General features: G+C 54.0%; 1 pseudogene; it reads left to right on the forward strand.

Annotated features, from left to right (window-relative positions):
* The first annotated feature begins 574 nt into the window (after positions 1–574).
* Positions 575–24,424, forward strand: LOC138775309 (solute carrier family 22 member 7-like; annotated as a pseudogene).
* The last annotated feature ends 320 nt before the right edge of the window (positions 24,425–24,744 follow it).

Here is a 24,744-nt window from a genome sequence, read left to right on the forward strand (position 1 = left end):
AGTTACAGTTTTACTGAGCAACTATCAGTGTAATAGTCCTGCCTGCTGACGGACATCACACAGGGCTGACACTGGGCACTCCGGGTATAGGGCAGATTCTGTGTACTTTGCCTTAGTTTAGTAGGTTGAGGTTTGGTTTTAGGTATATGGGGGCGGCAGATGGGTGTATTACTGACATCATTCTGATCAGCTGTTCTCCTAATATGCAGGATAACAGGATTCATGCCGCACCCCTCCCCCGCCCTCCAGCTGCTGAGTGACCCAGGTGCTGGGTGGTTGGTAGTGGTGCTGGGTGCTGGTGGTGCTGGGTGGTTGGTAGTGGTGCTGGGTGCTGGGTGGTTGGTGGTGGTGCTGGGTGGTTGGTAGTGGTGCTGGGTGCTGGTGGTGGTGCTGGGTGGTTGGTGGTGGTGGTGGTGCTGGGTGGTGGTGCTGGTGGTGCTGACGGCCAGTGTGAACCCTCTATAGTCAGTCAGATGCTGTCCAGGAGGCTAGGGGGCAACCAAGGGTCCTTGTACTCTGTCAGGGCAACTTGACTCAGTAGATAAATCTTGACAGAAGATACTCGTACTCACAGTTGGAAAGATACCGCCTTCTGCCAGAAGAGATCACAGAGGGCCAGGTCTGGTAGCACGGGCCCCAGGATTGCACAAACTGGTGAAGCGATCCACTCAAGGTTCCCTAAAATGGCCGAGCGAAGATCAATGGAGTACTTCGGCTTAGTCGCACTTAGCTCCACTGCAGACGAACCCATAACGTCTCTGGAAGGTCGTGAGTGGTAAGGATTGTCACCCCTGTTGTAGACAAGGCTATGAGGTAGTAACCCCACCTTTGGCTTTAGCAGAGCAGAACACCTGGAACACCACTAGCTAGGACTCCTCTCTATAACCACCACTAGCTAAGACTCCTCTCTATAACCACCACTAGCTAGGACTCCTCTCTATAACCACCACTAGCTAGGACTCCTCTCTATAACCACCACTAGCTAGGACTCCTCTCTATAACCACCACTAGCTAGGACTCCTCTCTATAACCACTACTAGCTAGGACTCCTCTCTATAACCACCACTAGCTAGGACTCCTCTCTATAACCACCACTAGCTAGGACTCCTCTCTATAACCACCACTAGCTAGGACTCCTCTATATAACCACCACTAGCTAGGACTCCTCTCTATAACCACCACTAGCTAGGACTCCTCTCTATAACCACCATTTGCTTGGACTTCTCTCTATAACCACCACTAGCTAGGACTCCTCCCTATAACCACTACTAGCTAGGACTCCTTTCTATAACCACCATTTGCTTGGACTTCTCTCTATAACCACCACTAGCTAGGACTCCTCTCTATAACCACCATTTGCTAGGACTCCTTTCTATAACCACAACTAGCTAGGACTCCTTTCTATAACCACCATTTGCTAGGACTCCTCTCTATAAACACCACTAGCTAGGACTCCTCTATATAACCACCACTAGCTAGGACTCCTCTCTATAACCACCACTAGCTAGGACTCCTCTCTATAACCACCACTAGCTAGGACTCCTCTCTATAACCACCACTAGACAAGTCTCTACCCAGGAACTAACAGCAAGTCTTATAGTAAAGGATGGGACGTGTCTCCCATTGGTGGGGAATCTTCTGGAAGGGACAAGACCTGAGTGTGTGATAGGCCAGTGTGGTGTGTGGGACCCAGTCTAAGGATTGGACAACACATAACGAATGCAACATTAACCCTTGTGATATCTTCAGTTGTGCAATACATACAGGAAAGTGAGACACCAAGTAAAGGCAAAGCAGTAGAAAACAACCTTCCGTCCAGAGCTTAGATACACATAGATACCTGACGGTTGTGCTAGGAAGTAGTGGCAGCTGCTCTGGGACACCGCACTATATCAGCTCACCGGTGCCCCCACATCAGCTCTCTGCATTGTCACACTGTACGTCAGATCACCGGCACATCCTACCTCACCTCCTCAGCATCAGCTCACCCTACCTCACCTCCTCAGCATCGGCTCACCCTACCTCACCTCCTCAGCATCGGCTCACCCTACCTCACCTCCTAGGCATCGGCTCACCCTACCTCACCTCCTCGGCATCGGCTCACCCTACCTCACCTCCTCGGCATCGGCTCACCCTACCTCACCTCCTCGGCATCGGCTCACCCTACCTCACCTCCTAGGCATCGGCTCACCCTACCTCACCTCCTCGGCATCGGCTCACCCTACCTCACCTCCTCGGCATCGGCTCACCCTACCTCACCTCCTAGGCATCGGCTCACCCTACCTCACCTCCTAGGCATCGGCTCACCCTACCTCACCTCCTCAGCATCGGCTCACCCTACCTCACCTCCTCAGCATCGGCTCACCCTACCTCACCTCCTCAGCATCGGCTCACCCTACCTCACCTCCTCAGCATCGGCTCACCCTACCTCACCTCCTCAGCATCGGCTCACCCTACCTCACCTCCTCAGCATCGGCTCACCCTACCTCACCTCCTCAGCATCGGCTCACCCTACCTCACCTCCTCAGCATCGGCTCACCCTACCTCACCTCCTCAGCATCGGCTCACCCTACCTCACCTCCTCAGCATCGGCTCACCCTACCTCACCTCCTAGGCATCGGCTTACCCTACCTCACCTCCTCGTCATCGGCTTACCCTACCTCACCTCCTCGTCATCGGCTCACCCTACCTCACCTCCTCAGCATCGGCTCACCCTACCTCACCTCCTCAGCATCGGCTCACCCTACCTCACCTCCTCAGCATCGGCTCACCCTACCTCACCTCCTCAGCATCGGCTCACCCTACCTCACCTCCTAGGCATCGGCTCACCCTACCTCACCTCCTCGGCATCGGCTCACCCTACCTCACCTCCTAGGCATCGGCTTACCCTACCTCACCTCCTCAGCATCGGCTCACCCTACCTCCTCAGTATTGGCTCATCCTACCTCACCTCCTCAGCATCGGCTCACCCTACCTCACCTCCTCAGCATCGGCTCACCCTACCTCACCTCCTAGGCATCGGCTCACCCTACCTCACCTCCTCAGCATCGGCTCACCCTACCTCACCTCCTAGGCATCGGCTCACCCTACCTCACCTCCTCAGCATCGGCTCACCCTACCTCACCTCCTCGGCATCGGCTCACCCTACCTCACCTCCTCAGCATCGGCTCACCCTACCTCACCTCCTAGGCATCGGCTCACCCTACCTCACCTCCTAGGCATCGGCTCACCCTACCTCACCTCCTCGGCATCGGCTCACCCTACCTCACCTCCTCGGCATCGGCTCACCCTACCTCACCTCCTCGGCATCGGCTCACCCTACCTCACCTCCTAGGCATCGGCTCACCCTACCTCACCTCCTCGGCATCGGCTCACCCTACCTCACCTCCTCGGCATCGGCTCACCCTACCTCACCTCCTAGGCATCGGCTCACCCTACCTCACCTCCTAGGCATCGGCTCACCCTACCTCACCTCCTCAGCATCGGCTCACCCTACCTCACCTCCTCAGCATCGGCTCACCCTACCTCACCTCCTCAGCATCGGCTCACCCTACCTCACCTCCTAGGCATCGGCTCACCCTACCTCACCTCCTCGGCATCGGCTCACCCTACCTCACCTCCTCGGCATCGGCTCACCCTACCTCACCTCCTCGGCATCGGCTCACCCTACCTCACCTCCTCAGCATCGGCTCACCCTACCTCACCTCCTCGGCATCGGCTCACCCTACCTCACCTCCTCTGCATCGGCTCACCCTACCTCACCTCCTCAGCATCGGCTCACCCTACCTCACCTCCTCAGCATCGGCTCACCCTACCTCACCTCCTAGGCATCGGCTCACCCTACCTCACCTCCTCAGCATCGGCTCACCCTACCTCACCTCCTAGGCATCGGCTTACCCTACCTCACCTCCTCGTCATCGGCTTACCCTACCTCACCTCCTCGTCATCGGCTCACCCTACCTCACCTCCTCGGCATCGGCTCACCCTACCTCACCTCCTCAGCATCGGCTCACCCTACCTCACCTCCTCGGCATCGGCTCACCCTACCTCACCTCCTCGGCATCGGCTCACCCTACCTCACCTCCTAGGCATCGGCTCACCCTACCTCACCTCCTCAGCATCGGCTCACCCTACCTCACCTCCTAGGCATCGGCTTACCCTACCTCACCTCCTCAGCATCGGCTCACCCTACCTCCTCAGTATTGGCTCATCCTACCTCACCTCCTAGGCATCGGCTCACCCTACCTCACCTCCTCAGCATCGGCTCACCCTACCTCCTCAGTATTGGCTCATCCTACCTCACCTCCTCAGCATCGGCTCACCCTACCTCCTCAGTATTGGCTCATCCTACCTCACCTCCTCAGCATTGGCTCATCCTACCTCACCTCCTCAGCATCGGCTCACCCTACCTCACCTCCTCAGCATTGGCTCATCCTACCTCACCTACTCAGCATCGGCTCACCCTACCTCACCTCCTCAGCATCGGCTCACCCTACCTCACCTCCTCAGCATCGGCTCACCCTACCTCCTCAGCATCAGCTCACCCTACCTCACCTCCTCAGCATCGGCTCATCCTACCTCACCTCCTCAGCATCGGCTCATCCTACCTCACCTCCTCAGCATCGGCTCACCCTACCTCACCTCCTCAGCATCGGCTCACCCTACCTCCTCAGTATTGGCTCATCCTACCTCACCTCCTCAGCATCGGCTCATCCTACCTCACCTCCTCAGCATCGGCTCATCCTACCTCACCTCCTCAGTATTGGTGCACCCTACATCAGCTACCACCTACCAATATAGCTCCAACACACATAGTACATAGGTCCCCTGTGTACCCCAATATTGCTCTAACACATATAAGTTACCTGTGTTCCCCAATATAGCTCCAACACATATAGTAAGTAGGTCTCCTGTGTACCCCAATATAGCTCATACACATACAGTAGTTAAGCTCCTCTGTGACAGCCTATAATTCCGCTTTTGTGTCCCCATATAGAGATTATATTATATAGATGATAGAGAAATAGACTGTGGTCGGGAGGGATGATAGAGAAATAGACTGTGGTCGGGAGGGATGATGGAGGAATAGACTGTGGTCGGGAGGGATGATGGAGGGATAGACGCTGGTCGGGAGGGATGATGGAAGAATAGACTGTGGTCGGGAGGGATGATGGAGGAATAGATTGTGGTCGGGAGGGAGGATGGTCGGGAGGGAGGATAGAGAAATAGACTGTGGTCGGGAGGGATGATGGAGAAATAGACTGTGGTCGGGAGGGATGATGGAAGAATAGACTGTGGTCGGGAGGGATGATGGAAGAATAGACTGTGGTCGGGAGGGATGATGGAAGAATAGACTGTGGTCGGGAGGGATGATGGAGGGATAGACGCTGGTTGGGAGGGATGATGGAAGAATAGACTGTGGTCGGGAGGGATGATGGAGGAATAGACTGTGGTCGGAAGAGATGATGGAGGAATAGTCTGTGGTCGGGAGGGATGATGGAGGAATAGACTGTGGTCGGGAGGGATGATAGAGAAATAGACTGTGGTCGGGAGGGATGATGGAGGAATAGACTGTGGTCGGGAGGGATGATGGAGGAATAGACTGTGGTCGGGAGGGATGATAGAGAAATAGACTGTGGTCGGGAGGGATGATGGAAGAATAGACTGTGGTCGGGAGGGATGATAGAGAAATAGACTGTGGTCTGGAGGGATGATAGAGAAATAGACTGTGGTCGGGAGGGATGATGGAAGAATAGTCTGTGGTCGGGAGAGATGATGGAGGGATAGACGCTGGTCGGGAGGGATGATGGAAGAATAGACTGTGGTCGGGAGGGATGATGGAGGAATAGACTGTGGTCAGGAGGGATGATGGAGGAATAGTCTGTGGTCGGGAGAGATGATGGAGGAATAGACTGTGGTCGGGAGGGATGATGGAAGAATAGACTGTGGTCGGGAGGGATGATGGAAGAATAGACTGTGGTCGGGAGAGATGATGGAGGAATAGACTGTGGTCGGGGGGATGATGGAGGAATAGTCCTGTGGTCGGGAGGGATGATGGAGGAATAGTCTGTGGTCGGGAGAGATGATGGAGGAATAGTCTGTGGTCGGGAGGGATGATGGAGGAATAGACTGTGGTCGGGAGGGATGATGGAAGAATAGACTGTGGTTGGGAGGGATGATGGAAGAATAGACTGTGGTCGGGAGGGATGATGGAAGAATAGACTGTGGTCGGGAGGGATGATGGAGGGATAGACGCTGGTTGGGAGGGATGATGGAAGAATAGACTGTGGTCGGGAGGGATGATGGAGGAATAGACTGTGGTCGGAAGAGATGATGGAGGAATAGACTGGTCGGGAGGGATGATGGAGGAATAGACTGTGGTCGGGAGGGATGATAGAGAAATAGACTGTGGTCGGGAGGGATGATGGAGGAATAGATTGTGGTCGGGAGGGATGATGGAAGAATAGTCTGTGGTCGGGAGGGATGATGGAGGAATAGACTGTGGTCGGGAGGGATGATGGAAGAATAGACTGTGGTCGGGAGGGATGATGGAAGAATAGACTGTGGTCGGGAGGGATGATGGAAGAATAGACTGTGGTCGGGAGGGATGATGGAGGGATAGACCGCTGGTTGGGAGGGATGATGGAAGAATAGACTGTGGTCGGGAGGGATGATGGAGGAATAGACTGTGGTCGGAAGAGATGATGGAGGAATAGACTGGTCGGGAGGGATGATGGAGGAATAGACTGTGGTCGGGAGGGATGATAGAGAAATAGACTGTGGTCGGGAGGGATGATGGAGGAATAGATTGTGGTCGGGAGGGATGATGGAAGAATAGACTGTGGTCGGGGGGGATGATGGAGGAATAGACTGTGGAGGGAGGGATGATGGAAGAATAGATTGTGGTCGGGAGGGATGATGGAAGAATAGACTGTGGTCGGGGGGGATGATGGAGGAATAGACTGTGGTCGGGAGGGATGATGGAAGAATAGACTGTGGTCGGGAGGGATGATGGAGGAATAGACTGTGGTCGGGAGGGATGATGGAGGAATAGACTGTGGTCGGGAGGGATGATGGAAGAATAGACTGTGGTCGGGAGGGATGATAGAGAAATAGACTGTGGTCTGGAGGGATGATAGAGAAATAGACTGTGGTCGGGAGGGATGATGGAAGAATAGTCTGTGGTCGGGAGAGATGATGGAGGAATAGACTGTGGTCGGGAGGGATGATGGAAGAATAGACTGTGGTCGGGAGGGATGATGGAGGAATAGACTGTGGTCGGGGGGGATGATGGAGGAATAGACTGTGGTCGGGAGGGATGATGGAAGAATAGATTGTGGTCGGGAGGGATGATGGAAGAATAGACTGTGGTCGGGGGGATGATGGAGGAATAGACTGTGGTCGGGAGGGATGATGGAAGAATAGACTGTGGTCGGGAGGGATGATGGAGGAATAGACTGTGGTCGGGAGGGATGATGGAGGAATAGACTGTGGTCGGGAGGGATGATGGAGGAATAGACTGTGGTCGGGAGGGATGATGGAGGAATAGTCCTGTGGTCGGGAGGGATGATGGAGGAATAGTCTGTGGTCGGGAGGGATGATGGAGGAATAGACTTTGGTCGGGAGGGATGATGGAGGAATAGACTGTGGTCGGGAGGGATGATGGAAGAATAGACTGTGGTCGGGAGGGATGATGGAGGAATAGTCTGTGGTCGGGAGGGATGATGGAAGAATAGACTGTGGTCGGGGGGGATGATGGAGGAATAGACTGTGGTCGGGAGGGATGATGGAGGAATAGACTGTGGTCGGGAGGGATGATGGAGGAATAGATTGTGGTCGGGAGGGATGATGGAGGGATAGTCTGTGGTCGGGAGGGATGATGGAAGAATAGACTGTGGTCGGGAGGGATGATGGAGGAATAGTCTGTGGTCGGGAGGGATGATGGAAGAATAGACTGTGGTCGGGAGGGATGATGGAAGAATAGACTGTGGTCGGGAGGGATGATGGAGGAATAGACTGTGGTCGGGAGGGATGATGGAAGAATAGACTGTGGTCGGGAGGGATGATGGAAGAATAGACTGTGGTCAGGAGGGATGATGGAAGAATAGACTGTGGTTGGGAGGGATGATGGAGGAATAGTCTGTGGTCGGGAGGGATGATGGAAGAATAGACTGTGGTTGGGAGGGATGATGGAGGAATAGTCTGTGGTCGGGGGGGATGATGGAGGAATAGACTGTGGTCGGGAGAGATGATGGAGGAATAGTCTGTGGTTGGGAGGGATGATGGAGGAATAGACTGTGGTCGGGAGGGATGATGGAAGAATAGACTGTGGTCGGGAGGGATGATGGAAGAATAGACTGTGGTTGGGAGGGATGATGGAGGAATAGACTGTGGTCGGCAGGGATGATGGAAGAATAGACTGTGGTCGGGAGGGATGATGGAGGAATAGTCTGTGGTCGGGAGGGATGATGGAGGAATAGACTGTGGTCGGGGGGGATGATGGAGGAATAGACTGTGGTCGGGAGGGATGATGGAAGAATAGACTGTGGTCGGGAGGGATGATGGAGGAATAGTCTGTGGTCGGGAGGGATGATGGAGGAATAGTCTGTGGTCGGGGGGGGATGATGGATGGCTGGATGTAATGAGGAGTATACAGAGGGACGGGATTGGCAGGGGGTGTATACGTGGTGTGACATTATGGAAGTCTTCTGCTGAGTTCTCGTCCTCCTGGATGAATCGTCACTCTTATACCTTCCATCACCTTATAACAAGATGTTAGTGTGACTCCGGTCAAATGACTGTGTGTACGGAGCCGAGACTGATGGATTCTTCCTGGCTGATGTGTGACCTGGTGACGTGTGGGCGGCCTGGCTCTGCCTGGTGGGAATGCCCGCCCTGAGGAAGTCTGAGGAATAAGAGGCTTATAGGTCCAGGAATGTGTTGGCTGCTGAGGATCCGGAGGAGGTGACGGACAGGAGGTCTTGTACTTGTAGAAGAAAGCCACCAGTGAAGAGCTGCCCCAGGATCCTCAGTCTCTGATACAACTTCTTCATGGATTCCTGCCTCTTGCCCCAGCCCCATAGTCGCTCCTGTGAAGCTGACCTTTGATGAGGTTCTCCATGATGCTGGGGGATTCGGAAGATTCCAGGTCCTCACGTTGTTAATTTTGTGCATTCCCCGGATCATCCTCCCTCTACATTTCCTCCAGCACATCTTCATCTCTGCTGTGCCCCCCCATCACTGCCGCATCCCTGAGCGCAGGAACCCCGGAAACCTCAGCCAGGCGGACCTTGTCCTCATCAACCTCCCCCGAGAGCCTGATGGTGCCTTCAGCTCCTGTGAGATGTTCTCCGAGCCGCAGCCTCACCTGCTCCACAACAGATCCCAAAGGGCCGTGGTGAACAGATCCTGGGTGCAGAGCTGTGATCAGGGCTGGGACTATGACCGCACTACATTCTACTCCACCACCGTCACCCAGGTACAGCATGACCGCACTACATTCTACTCCACCACCGACATACAGACAGAGCATGACCGCACTACATTCTACTCCACCACCGTCACACAGGTACAGCATGACCGCACTATATTCTACTCCACCACCGTCATACAGACAGAGCATGACCGCACTACATTCTACTCCACCACCGACATACAGACAGAGCATGACCGCACTACATTCTACTCCACCACCGTCACCCAGGTACAGCATGACCGCACTATATTCTACTCCACCACCGTCACCCAGGTACAGCATGACCGCACTACATTCTACTCCACCACCGTCACCCAGGTACAGCATGACCGCACTATATTCTACTCCACCACCGTCACCCAGGTACAGCATGACCGCACTACATTCTACTCCACCACCGTCACCCAGGTACAGCATGACCGCACTACATTCTACTCCACCACCGTCACCCAGGTACAGCATGACCGCACTACATTCTACTCCACCACCGTCACCCAGGTACAGCAATGACCGCACTACATTCTACTCCACCACCGTCACCCAGGTACAGCATGACCGCACTATATTCTACTCCACCACCGACTACAGACAGAGCATGACCGCACTACATTCTACTCCACCACCGTCACCCAGGTACAGCATGACCGCACTACATTCTACTCCACCACCGTCACCCAGGTACAGCATGACCGCACTACATTCTACTCCACCACCGTCACACAAGTACAGCATGACCGCACTACATTCTACTCCACCACCGTCACCCAGGTACAGCATGACCGCACTACATTCTACTCCACCACCGTCACCCAGGTACAGCATGACCGCACTACATTCGACTCCACCACCGTCACCCAGACAGAGCATGACCGCACTACATTCTACTCCACCACCGTCACACAAGTACAGCATGACCGCACTACATTCTACTCCACCACCGTCACACAGAGCATGACCGCACTACATTCTACTCCACCACCGTCACCCAGGTACAGCATGACCGCACTACATTCTACTTCACCACCGTCACCCAGGTACAGCATGACCGCACTACATTCTACTCCACCACCGTCACCCAGGTACAGCATGACCGCACTACATTCTACTCCACCCCCGTCACACAGGTACAGCATGACCGCACTACATTCTACTCCACTGTCACCCAGACAGAGCATGACCGCACTACATTCTACTCCACCACCATCACCCAGGTATAGCATGACCGCACTACATTCTACTCCACCACCGTCACCCAGGTACAGCATGACCGCACTACATTCTACTCCACCACCGTCACCCAGGTACAGCATGACCGCACTACATTCTACTCCACCACCGTCACACAGGTACAGCATGACCGCACTATATTCTACTCCACCACCGTCACCCAGACAGAGCATGACCACACTACATTCTACTCCACCACCGTCACCCAGACAGAGCATGACCGCACTACATTCTACTCCACCACCGTCACCCAGGTACAGCATGACCGCACTACATTCTACTCCACCACCGTCACACAGGTACAGCATGACCGCACTATATTCTACTCCACAACCGTCAACCCAGACAGAGCATGACCACACTACATTCTACTCCACCACCGTCACCCAGACAGAGCATGACCGCACTACATTCTACTCCACCACCGTCACACAGGTACAGCATGACCGCACTACATTATACTCCACCACCGTCACCCAAGGTACAGCATGACCGCACTACATTCTACTCCACCACCATCACACAGACGGAGTAGAATGTAGTGCGGTCATGCTCTTTCTGTGTGACGTTGGTGGAGTAGAATGTAGTGCGGTCATGCTGTACCTGTGTGACGGTGGTGGAGTAGAATGTAGTGCGGTCATGCTCTACCACCATCACTCAGGTACACCATGACCGCACTACATTCTACTCCACCCCCGTCACACATACAGAGCATGACCACACTACATTCTACTCCACCACCGTCACACAGGTACAGCATAACCGCACTACATTCTACTCCACCACCGTCACACAGACAGAGCATGACCGCACTACATTCTACTCCACCACCGTCACACAGGTACAGCATGACCGCACTACATTCTACTCCACCACCGTCACACAGGTACAGCATGGCCGCACTATATTCTACTCCACCACCGTCACACAGACAGAGCATGACCGCACTACATTCTACTCCACCACCGTCACCCAGACAGAGCATGACCGCACTACATTCTACTCCACTACCGTCACACAGACGGAGTAGAATGTAGTGCGGTCATGCTCTTTCTGTGTGACGTTGGTGGAGTAGAATGTAGTGCGGTCATGCTGTACCTGTGTGACGGTGGTGGAGTAGAATGTAGTGCGGTCATGCTCTACCACCATCACTCAGGTACACCATGACCGCACTACATTCTACTCCACCCCCGTCACACATACAGAGCATGACACACTACATTCTACTCCACCACCGTCACACAGGTACAGCATAACCGCACTACATTCTACTCCACCACCGTCACACAGACAGAGCATGACCGCACTACATTCTACTCCACCACCGTCACACAGGTACAGCATCACCGCACTACATTCTACTCCACCACCGTCACACAGGTACAGCATGACCGCACTACATTCTACTCCACCACCGTCACACAGGTACAGCATGACCGCACTACATTCTACTCCACCACCGTCACACAGGTACAGCATGGCCGCACTATATTCTACTCCACCACCGTCACACAGACAGAGCATGACCGCACTACATTCTACTCCACCACCGTCACCCAGACAGAGCATGACCGCACTACATTCTACTCCACTACCGTCACACAGACGGAGTAGAATGTAGTGCGGTCATGCTCTGTCTGTGTGACGGTGGTGGAGTAGAATGTAGTGCGGTCATGCTGTACCTGTGTGACGGTGCTGGAGTAGAATGTAGTGTGGTCATGCTCTGTCTGTGTGACGGGGGTGGAGTAGAATGTAGTGTGGTCATGCTGTACCTGGGTGATGGTGGTGGAGTAGAATGTAGTGCGGTCATGCTGTACCTGGGTGACGGTGGTGGAGTAGAATGTAGTGCGGTCCATGCTCTACCACCAATCACCCAGGTACACCATGACCGCACTACATTCTACTCCACCAACACGTTACACAGACAGAGCATGACCGTACTGAATGTACTTGACATCTTTGTGGTGAGCCTGGGGACTAGTAGTGCCAGTGGGAATATCGAATGTGGACAGATACCAAAGATACCTCATTAACTATAAAGTATAAAGTAATGTAATGTATAAGTATATAGCGGTGTAATATATATAGCAGTGTAATATATATAGTGATGTTATATATATAGTGTGGAATATATGTATATAGCAGTGTAATATATAAGGATATAGCGGTGTAATATATAAGGATACTGGGATTTAATATATATGTATATAGCAGTGTAATATATATAGCGGTGTAATATATAAGTATATAGCAGTGTAATATATATAGCGGTGTAATATATAAGTATATAGTGGTGTAATATATATAGCGGTCAAAGGAAGGTTCTGCCAGCTGGAGGTACAACCGTGCAGGAACATCTGGGACTTTTGGTGGCGCTGACGGCTTCAGATGGACATCACTCCTTTAATGATGGGAGTAGTAGTACTTGATGTGAATCTGATGAAGAGGTTGTGCCTTGAAACGCATAATTCTTGTAATAAAACTTCAATTTTACATTAAGCTTTGATTTACATCAAGGTACTACTACTCCCATCATTGAAGGAGTGATGTCCATCTGAAGCCGTCAGCGCCACTTAAAGTCCCGACCTTCCTGCACGGTTGTACCTCCAGCTGGCAGAACCTTCCTTTGATTCTCCACCGGGATCTCCTGGCCCGCGGACTGGCTGCAAGAGGCTCGTTAATCTCTCTAGTTTCAATATATATAGCGGTAATATATAAGTATATAGCGGTGTAATATATAAGTATATAGCGGTAATATTTAAGTATATAGCGGTGTCATATATAAGTATATAGCGGTGTAATATATAAGTATATAGCGGTAATATATAAGTATATAGCAGTGTCATATATAAGTATATAGCGGTGTAATATATAAGTATATAGTGGTGTAATATATAAGTATATAGCGGTGTAATATATAAGTATATAGCGGTGTAATATATAAGTATATAGCGGTGTAATATATAAGTATATAGCGGTGTCATATATAAGTATATAGCGGTGTAATATATAAGTATATAGCGGTGTAATATATAAGTATATAGCGGTGTAATATATAAGTATATAGCGGTGTAATATATAAGTATATAGCGGTGTCATATATAAGTATATAGCGGTGTAATATACATAATATATACATGTGTGTGCTATACTTACCAGAGTCTGTATCTACATCATGCCAGGGGTAATAGCATAGGGCAGATGATACCAAACTGCATGACATTGTGTAAAGTAAGTGAACCCCTTCCTTGTTACACAGTGGGATCTGGTGTGTGAGAAGAAAGGACTAAGCAACATTCTGGCCACCTTCTTCTTCATCGGAGTGACAATAGGGACCATCACCTTTGGATACCTGTCTGACAGGTGAGTAGGGGATGCAGAGGGGTGGGGCTCCAAAAACACTCAGCCATCTGTGATGATGGTCTCTGTGGGGGTGAGCTCTGTGATGGGGGTCTCTGTGATGATGGTCTCTGTGGGGGTGGGCTCTGCGATGGGGGTCTCTGTGATGATGGTCTCTGTGGGGGTGGGCTCTGCGATGGGGGTCTCTGTGATGGGGGTCTCTGTGGGGGTGGGCTCTGCGATGGTGGGCTCTGCGATGGGGGTCTCTGTGATGATGGGCTCTGTGGGGGTGGGCTCTGCGATGGGGGTCTCTGTGATGGGGGGCTCTGTGGGAGTGAGCTCTGCGATGGGGGTCTCTGTGATGGGGGGCTCTGTGGGGGTGGGCTCTGCGATGGTGGGCTCTGCGATGGGGGTCTCTGTGATGATGGGCTCTGTGGGGGTGGGCTCTGCGATGGGGGTCTCTGTGATGGGGGGCTCTGTGGGAGTGAGCTCTGCGATGGGGGTCTCTGTGATGATGGGCTCTGTGGGGGTGGGCTCTGCGATGGTGGGCTCTGTGGGGATAGGCTCTGTGATGGTGGGCTCTGTGGGGGTGGGCTCTGAGATGGTGGGCTCTGTGGGGGTGGGCTCTGAGATGGTGGGCTCTGAGATGGTGGGCTCTGTGGGGATAGGTTCTGTGATGGTGGGCTCTGTGGGGGTGGGCTCTGAGATGGTGGGCTCTGTGGGGATAGGGTATGTGGGGGTGGGCTCTGAGATGGGGGGTCTCTGTGGGGGTGGGCTCTGAGATGGGGGGTCTCTGTGATCATGGGCTCTGTGGGGGTGGGCTCTGTGATGGGGGTCTCTGTGATCATGGGCTCTGTAATGTAGGCTCTGTGATGATGGGCTCTATGATGATGGGCTCTGTGATGATGGGCTCTATGATGATGGGCTCTATGATGATGGGCTCTGTGATGGGGTCTCTATGATGGGCTCTATGATGATGGGCTCTATGATGATGGGCTCTATGATGATGGGCTCTGTGATGGGGGTCTCTGTGATGATGGGCTCTGTGGGGGTGGGCTCTGTGATGGGGGTCTCTGTGATGATGGGCTCTGTGATGGGGGTCTCTGTGATGATGGGCTCTGTGATGGGGGTCTCTGTGATAAGGGTCTCTGTGATGGGGGTCTCTGTGATGGGGGGCTCTGTGATGATGGGCTCTGTGATGTTGGGCTCTGTGATGTTGGGCTCTGTGATGTTGGGCTCTGTGATGTTGGGCTCTGTGATGTTGGTCTCTGAGATGATGGGCTCTGTGGGCGTGGGCTCTGCGATGTTGGGCTCTGCGATGGTGGGTTCTGTGGGGATAGGCTCTGTGATGTATGCTCTGTGGGGGTGGGCTCTGCGATAATGGGTTCTGTGGGGGTGGGCTCTGTGGGGGTGGGCTTTGTGATGATGGGCTCTGTGGGGGTGGGCTCTGTGGGGGTGGGCTCTGTGGGGGTGGGCCTCTGTGATGGTGGGCTCTGTGGGCGTGGGCTCTGCGATGTTGGGCTCTGCGATGGTGGGCTCTGTGGGGATAGGCTCTGTGATGTATGCTCTGCGGGGATGGGCTCTGTGATGATGGGCTCTGTGATGTATGCTCTGTGGGGGTGGGCTCTGCGATAATGGGTTCTGTGGGGGTGGGATCTGCGATGGTGGACTCTGTGATGGTAGTTCTATCATGGTGGCTCTGTGGGGTTGGGCAGATTACTCTCAAAAAACTGTGTCCGTATCACCTGTACCAATGTCTTAGCAGGCCCCCAAAAGGTTAGTGGTAGCATCCACCATTGTCTCGAGCAGTGGGTGGGTTACTGGTAATTGTGTCTGGTGGTCTCAGGCAGTGGGGGAGTTAGTGGTAATGTGTCTGGGGGTCTCGGGCAAGTGGGGGTTACTGGTAATATGTCTTGTGGTCTAGGGCAGTTAAGGGGTTACTGGTAATGTGTCTGGGGGTCTCGGGCAGTGGGGGGTTTACTGGTAATGTACCTGGGGGTCTCAGGCAGTGGGGTGGGTTACTGGTAATGTGCCTGGGGGTCTCAGACAGTGGAAAGGTTACTGGTAATGTGTCTGGGGGTCTCGGGCAGTGGAGAGGTTACTGGTAATGTCTCTAGTAGTCTCAGGCAGTGGGGTGGGTTACTGGTAATGTGTCTGGGGGTCTCGGGCAGTGGAGAGGTTACGGTATGTCTCTGGTGGTCTCGGGCAGTGGGTGGGTTACTGGTAATGTGTCTGGGGGTCTCGGGCAGTGGAGAGGTTACTGGTAATGTGTCTGGGGGTCTCGGGCAGTGGAGAGGTTACTGGTAATGTCTCTAGTAGTCTCAGGCAGTGGGGTGGGTTACTGGTAATGTGTCTGGGGGTCTCGGGCAGTGGAGAGGTTACTGGTACATGTGTCTGGGGGTCGTCGGGCAGTGGGTGGGTTACTGGTAATGTCTCCTGGTGGTCTTGGGCAGTGGGGAGGTTACTGGTGAGATTTCCTCTAATTCCCATAGCTTCTCTTCCACTCAGGTTTGGCCGCAGAGCGATGCTCCTATTGGCCATGGTCCTGTCTCTGGTGTGCGGGGCCTCTCTGCTGATTCCGTATCGTACCCAATGTTCGCTGTGAGTTTGACGCTGTCTGGATTCTCTCTATCTGGAATATGACCATCACTGTGGTGGCATTAAGTAAGACTTCCTATACCTTGTGAGAGGGCACTCAGCTCAAACCAACACTGAGGGGTGAGACAGCACTCAGCTTACACCAACACCGAAAAGTGAGAAGGCACTCAGCTTACACCAACTGAACAGTGAGAGGGCACTCAGCTTAAACCAACACCGAACGGTGAGACGGCACTCAGCTTACACCAACACCGAGGGGTGAGACGGCACTCCAGCTTACACCAACACCGAGGGGTGAGACGGCACTCGGCTTACACCAACACCGAGGGGTGAGACGGGCACTCGGTTTACACCAACACCGAGGGGTGAGACGGCACTCAGCTTACACCAACACCGAGGGGTGAGACGGCACTCAACTTACACCAACACCGAGGGGTGAGACGGCACTCAGCTTACACCAACACCGAGGGGTGAGACGGCACTCGGCTTACACCAACACCGAGGGGTGAGACGGCACTCGGTTTACACCAACACCGAGGGGTTAGAGGGCACTCAGCTTACACCAACACCGAGGGGTGAGACGGCACTCAGCTTACACCAACACCGAGGGGTGAGACGGCACTCAACTTACACCAACACCGAGGGGTGAGACAAGCACTCAGCTTACACCAATAAAAAAAAAAGGGTTACAGGGCAATCAATGTACAACACTGAAGGGGTTAAGCTGCACCTGACTTACACCAACACCAAGAGGTGTGTGGGGAGGGGCCCTTGGTAAAAACCGGAAAAGGGGCAGTATATGGGGTACAAAGGGGTAGTATATGAGGGTACATGGGGGAACACAGAGGTAGTATATGAGAGTACATGGGGGTACACCGGGGTAGTATGTGAGAGTACATGGGGGTACACCGGGGTAGTATGTGAGGGTACATGGGGGTACACCGGGGTAGTATGTGAGGGTACATGGGGGTACACCGGGGTAGTACATAAGGGTACACAGCGGCAGGACCCAATCAAGGTACAGGATATACTATGTTATATATAATTAGGGTGGAGCAGAAGACACGGGGAACATCTGGGTTATAAGGCCAGGGTACATGACTCCTCTCTCCCCAGGTCCTGGAGTGGGTGAACATGGAGCATCGCACCACGGCCGGGGTCCTCACCAGTATCTGCTGGAGCATAGGAAGCGCACTCCTGGCACTGATCGCATATCTCATCAGAGACTGGCGTTGGCTGGTGGTGACCATCACCGCACCCTGTGCCCTGGCGTGGGTCAGTATGTGGTAAGGGCCGAACCAGCGACCTCACCGGAGCCGCACCAGCAAGGCTTCTCCTAGTCATCTCTTCTTCTTTGCTCTTTCCTCCTTATCTCTCTCCTACTTCTACCCTTTTTCCTCATCCTCCCTTCACTCTTTCCTACTCCTCTCCTCCTTTTCCCTACTCTTCTCCCCTCTCCTCCTCCCCTCCCTCTTTCCTCCCCCTTCTCTCCCTCTTTCCTCCCCCTTCTCTCCCTCTTTCCTCCCCCCCTTTCTTCCTCCTCCCCCCCTTTCTTCCTCCTCTCCCTCTTTCCTCCTCCTTCTCTCCCTCTTTCCTCCCCCCCTTTCTTCCTCCTCTCCCTCTTTCCTCCTCCTTCCCCTCCCTCTTTCCTCCTCCTCCTTCTCTCCCTCTTACCTCGTCCTCTACCTCTTTCCTTTTCCTTTGCCTCTTCCCTCCCTCCTTCTCTCCCTCTTTCCTCCTTCTCCCTCTTTCCTCCTCCTCTACCTCCTCTCACTCTTTCCTCCTCCTCTCCCCGTTTCCTCCCCCTCCTCTCACCTCCTCCTCCACTCCTTCTTTCTTACTCCTCTCCTTCTGTCCTCCTCCTTTCCAGGTGGCTTTCTGAATCTCCGCGATGGTTGCTGACCAAGGGCCTGGCTGAGAGAGGGGAGAAAGAATTGGTGCGATGTGCTGCCATGAATGGACAAGATCTGGAATCTTTCAGTAAGAATAAAGAGGTGAGATAGTCTGCAGACCTTTCCATCAAGGTCTGTGTGCTAGGAGAAAGCCTCTTCCCCGTGCACTTCTCCCTAGAGCGTCCCGCACCTGTCATCACTTGGGGTGGACTTGGATTCATTTATATTTAAATGTTTGCTGCAATGTGTCTAAAATTGTGAAAACAAAATATTTCACACATCTGTACACAGCTCGTGACCCTCCGTGCCCCCTCCCCCGGTAATCATCTGGCGGTGCAGGTCGTGTCCCCCTGGTCATTATCTGGCGGTGCGGTCATGTCCCCCCTGGTTATTATCTGGTGGGGTGGTCGTGTTGTCCTTGGTTATTATCTAGTCATGTCTAAAGATGATTGAACGCCAGAAAAAGTTAGGTGGTATCAAACTCGACCCTTCCGCATTTGATTCCCGATGCCTTCCCCGTTCCGTGGGGAAGGAGGAGACAGCCCAAGTACTGCCTGGATTTCCTGGGATACAGCCTATTACCTAGGATTTATCCCGTAATTCCAGGCTGTACTCGGCAGTCTTATCTTTCCCCGCGGATCGGGAAGGCATCGGGAATCAAATGCGGAAGGTTCGAGAATGTTCGAGTTCAATCGAACCTGCAAAATCCCAAGGTTCGATCACCTCTAGACATGTCCTTCCCGGTTATCATCTGGCGATGCAGTCGTGTCCCCCCGGTTATCATCTGGTGGTGCAGTCGTGTCCCCCCGGTTATCATCTGGTGGTGCAGTCATGTCCCCCCAGTTATCTGGCGGTGCAGTCATGTCCCCCCAGTTATCTGGCGGTGCAGTCGTGTCCCCCTGGTTATCATCTGGCGATGCAGTCGTGTCCCCCCGGCTATCATCTGGTGGTGCAGTCATGTCCCCCCGGTTATCTGGCGGTGCAGTCGTGTCCCCCTGGTTATCATCTGGCGGTGCAGTCGTGTTCCCCCCGGTTATCATCTGGCGATGCAGTCGTGTCCCCCCGGTTATCATCTGGCGATGCAGTTGTGTTCCCCCGGTTATCATCTGGTGATGCAGTCGTGTCCCCCCGGTTATCATCTGGTGATGCAGTCGTGTCCCCCCGGTTATCATCTGGTGGTGCAGTCATGTCCCCCCAGTTATCTGGCGGTGCAGTCGTGTCCCCGGTTATCATCTGGCGGTGCAGTCGTGTCCCCCCAGGCTATCATCTGGCGGTGCAGTCATGTCCCCCCCCGGCTATCATCTGGCGATGCAGTCGTGTCCCCCCGGTTATCATCTGGCGATGCAGTTGTGTCCCCCCGGTTATCATCTAGTGGTGCAGTCATGTCCCCCCCGGCTATCATCTGGTGGTGCAGTCATGTCCCCCCAGTTATCTGGCGGTGCAGTCATGTCCCCCCAGTTATCTGGCGGTGCAGTCGTGTCCCCCCGGCTATCATCTAGTGGTGCAGTCATGTTCCCCCGGCTATCATCTGGCGGTGCAGTCGTGTCCCCCCGGCTATCATCTAGTGGTGCAGTCATGTCCCCCCCGGCTATCATCTGGTGGTGCAGTCATGTCCCCCCGGCTATCATCTGGCGGTGCAGTCATGTCCCCCCCGGTTATCATCTGGTGGTGCAGTCATGTCCCCCCGGTTATCATCTGGTGGTGCAGTCATGTCCCCCCGGTTATCATCTGACGATGCAGTCACATCCCCCGCTATCATCTGCCGTTCAGTCAGTCCTCCCTGGTTATCATCTGGCGGTGCAGTCATGTTTCCCTGGTTATCATCTGGTGGTGCAGTCATGTCCCCCCTGGCTATCATCTGGTGGTGCAGTCATGTCCCCCCGGTTATCATCTGGTGGTGCAGTCATGTCCCCCCGGTTATCATCTGGTGGTGCAGTCATGTCCCCCCGGTTATCATCTGACGATGCAGTCACATCCCCCCGACTATCATCTGGCGGTGCAGTCATGTCCCCCCTGGCTATCATCTGGCGGTGCAGTCATGTTCCCCTGGTTATCATCTGGTGGTGCAGTCATGTCCCCCCCCGGCTATCATCTGGTGGTGCAGTCATGTCCCCCCTGGCTATAATCTGGTGGTGCAGTCATGTCCCCCCTGGCTATCATCTGGTGGTGCAGTCATGTCCCCCCGGTTATCATCTGGTGGTGCAGTCATGTCCCCCCGGTTATCATCTGGTGGTGCAGTCACGTCCTCCCTGGCTATCATCTGGTGGTGCAGTCATGTCCCCCCTGGCTATCATCTGGTGGTGCAGTCATGTCCCCCCCCGGTTATCATCTGGCGGTGCAGTCATGTTCCCCTGGCTATCATCTGGTGGTGCAGTCATGTCCCCCCTGGCTATCATCTGGTGGTGCAGTCATGTCCCCCCTGGCTATCATCTGGTGGTGCAGTCATGTCCCCCTGGCTATCATCTGGTGGTGCAGTCATGTCCCCCCTGGCTATCATCTGGTGGTGCAGTCATGTCCCCCCTGGCTATCATCTGGTGGTGCAGTCATGTCCCCCCTGGCTATCATCTGGTGGTGCAGTCATGTCCCCCCGGTTATCATCTGGCGGTGCAGTCACGTCCTCCCTTGTTATCATCTGGCGGTGCAGTCACGTCCCCCCAGCTATCATCTGGTGGTGCAGTCACGTCCTCCCTGGTTATCATCTGGTGGTGCAGTCACGTCCTCCCTGGTTATCATCTGGTGGTGCAGTCACGTCCTCCCTGGTTATCATCTGGTGGTGCAGTCATGTCCCCCCCGGCTATCATCTGGTGGTGCAGTCATTACTACAGATTACTATGTGTCTGGCAGCCGCTAGGTCACAGAAAACGGATAGGATTGACGGGAGGGCCGCTGGTTTGTCGTTGCAGTCCTTATTCATCCATATGTTTTCTGACAGAATATTCAGAGACTGGCGCGTCAATGGTATCATCCTCCATCAACTTCTCCTACGTTGACCTGTTCCGGACCCGACAAATGCGCAGGATCTCGCTTTGTTTCCGGACTGGTGTGGTGGAAGTGCTCCTTCTGCTGCCCCTTACCCTCCCTATGCTGGAGGGCTTCATTCTGGCAGTAACGTCTCCATCATCCACAGCTTCGGCGTTGCCTTCTCATATTACGGGATCAGTCTGGAACATCTCTGGGTTCGGCCTCAGCCTATTCCTCACCCACTTCCTGTACGCCCTGGTGGAGGTGCCCGCCAAGCTCAGCATCTACTTCCTGCTCAACACCTGGGACGTCGCAGAACACAAGTCCCTCACCTTAGTCATGACCGGTGTGTGTATAGGAGCCAATGTGGTCATCCCCCGCGGTGAGAGTCCATTACACAGAGGAGTACACAGTGCAAGTAAATGTATGAGCACGTAAGAAAACAGGCACAACGCACGTATGACGGAACCACCATCACTAGGCAGAGAGGAGGGGGGGGGGACTGGCTACGGTATAACAGGTGGGAATGTATGACGGACCACCATCACTAGGCAGAGAGGAGGGGGTGGGGGACTGGCTACGGTATAACAGGTGGGAATGTATGACGGACCACCATCACTAGGCAGAGGGGGGTGGAGGACCAGTTACTTTATAACAGGTGGGAATGTATGACGGACCACCATCACAAGGCAGAGGGGGGTGGAGGACCAGTTACTTTATAACAGGTGGGAATGTATGACGGACCACCATCACAAGGCAGAGAGGGGGGGGGAGACCGGCTACAGTATAACAGGTGGGAATGTATGACGGACCACCATCACTAGGCAGAGAGGGGTAGAGGACTGGCTACGGTATAACAGGTGGGAATGTATGACAGACCACCATCACTAGGCAGAGAGGGGGGAGGGGAGACCGGCTACAGTATAACAGGTGGGAATGTATGACGGACCACCATCACTAGGCAGAGGGGGGTGGAGGACCAGTTACTTTATAACAGGTGGGAATGTATGACGGACCACCATCACTAGGCAGAGAGGGGGGGGGGGGAGACCGGCTACAGTATAACAGGTGGGAATGTATGACAGACCACCATCACAAGGCAGAGAGGGGGGGGGGAGACCGGCTACAGTATAACAGGTGGGAATGTATGACGGACCACCATCACTAGGCAGAGAGGGGTAGAGGACCGGGTACAGTATAACAGGTGGGAATGTATGACGGACCACCATCACTAGGCAGAGAGGGGGGGAGACCGGCTACGGTATAACAGGTCGGAATGTATGACGGACCACCATCACTAGGCAGAGAGGGAGGGGGGGAGACCGGCTACAGTATAACAGTTTGGGAATGTATGACGGACCACCATCACTAGGCAGAGAGGGGGGGGGGAGACCGGCTACAGTATAACAGGTGGGAATGTATGACGGACCACCATTACTAAGCAGAGAGGGGTGGAGGACCGGCTACGGTATAACAGGTGGGAATGTATAATGGACCACCATCACTAGGCAGAGGGGGGGGGGGGAGATCGGCTACGGTATAACAGGTGGGAATGTATGACGGACCACCATCACTAGGCAGAGAGGGGTAGAGGACCGGGTACAGTATAACAGGTGGGAATGTATGACGGACCACCATCACTAGGCAGAGAGGGGTGGAGGACCGGCTATGGTATAACAGGTGGGAATGTATGACGGACCACCATCACTAGGCAGAGAGGGGGGGAGACCGGCTACAGTATAACAGGTGGGAATGTATGACGGACCACCATCACTAGGCAGAGAGGGGTGGAGGACCGGCTATGGTATAACAGGTGGGAATGTATGACGGACCACCATCACTAGGCAGAGAGGGGGGGAGACCGGCTACAGTATAACAGTTGGGAATGTATGACGGACCACCATCACTAGGCAGGGAGGGGTGGAGGACCGGCTACGGTATAACAGGTGGGAATGTATGACATTTTGAGTAGGTGTATAGGGATGTACCTACTGGTCCCTGGGAGGTCTGCAGAACATCGCACTAGGCCTCATCCTCTGGGGCCCCAGATTTACACTCTTTCTTCCTCAGCACTGTGGCAGCTTCGCACAACAATCGCCATTATTGGGAAAGGCTTCTCGGAGGCGGCGTTTACTGTTGTCATCTTGTACACCGCTGAAATGTTCCCTACAGTGATCAGGTACAGCGCACAGCAAAATACCCCATGTGGCAGAAACCATCAGCACGGAGGGGGAGGGTCAGAGAGGGGAGCCCGAGAAGAAGGGGGGGGGGGGGGTGGGGGGGGGGGGGGGGGGGGAGGGTCAGGCGGGAGAGTCCAAAAAGAGTGTAAGGGGCAGGAAAGCCCCAGAGGAGGAAGATGGTCGGACGGAAAGCGCGAGCGGAGGGCGGCAAGGAGAGGGGTTAAGCAGAAAAAGCTTAAAGGTGCGTTCATACCTACAGGATCTGCAGCAGATTTGATGCTGTGTTCAGTTATGTAAATGAAATCTGCGGCAGATCCTGTAGGTGTGAACGCACCATAAAGGAGGGAAGTGGACAGACAGAGAACCTGAGAGGAATGGAGGAGTCAGGAGTTACGGTAGGCCCATCACCCGCAGTGGACAGCAGCCATAAGGGAGTCCGCTCCATTTCCCCCATTGTTGAGTCCCTCATCTGTTCCGTTTCTCGTCTTTGCCCCCTCAGACAAAACGGCATTGGTTACACATCCTTTCTGGGGCGACTTGGAGTCTCGATTGCTCCCCTGATGAAGCTCCTGGATGACTTCTGGGAACCTCTGTCGCAGGTGATATTCTGCAGCATGGCGGTGATCTGTGGACTGACGGCCACTCTCCTCCCCGAGACCCTCAACGTCCCTCTGCCAGAGATCATCGGGGATGTAGAGCAAAGCAGGTGGCGGAGGAACTCCGGAGGGAAGCACAAAAATAACAGATCCTGACATCAATTCCAGAGAAGTTATAGCATCAGCAGAGCCTAAACCCTCAGACTGAGATGTATATATACCGGAGGGGGGAGGGGGGGGGGGAATAATACTCAACATCCATGTGACCCAGTGTCCTACAGCTGCGGGACATCCCTGTTATTAAGTATTAACCCCTGTGGGAAACCCACAACTGATCTCCTGGAGCTGAGTGCTGTGTGATAACCCCCCCCCCCCCCCAGGACTGACTGCAGGGTGCCTGCCCCAGAGGATCTGTATCCCCTAAAACCAAGTGCAGAGCTGCTGAGAGATGACCCGCCCCCGAGGACAGAGTGCTG

This window comes from Dendropsophus ebraccatus, unplaced genomic scaffold, assembly GCF_027789765.1.
Source record: "Dendropsophus ebraccatus isolate aDenEbr1 unplaced genomic scaffold, aDenEbr1.pat pat_scaffold_1509_ctg1, whole genome shotgun sequence".
Lineage (NCBI taxonomy): Eukaryota > Metazoa > Chordata > Amphibia > Anura > Hylidae > Dendropsophus > Dendropsophus ebraccatus.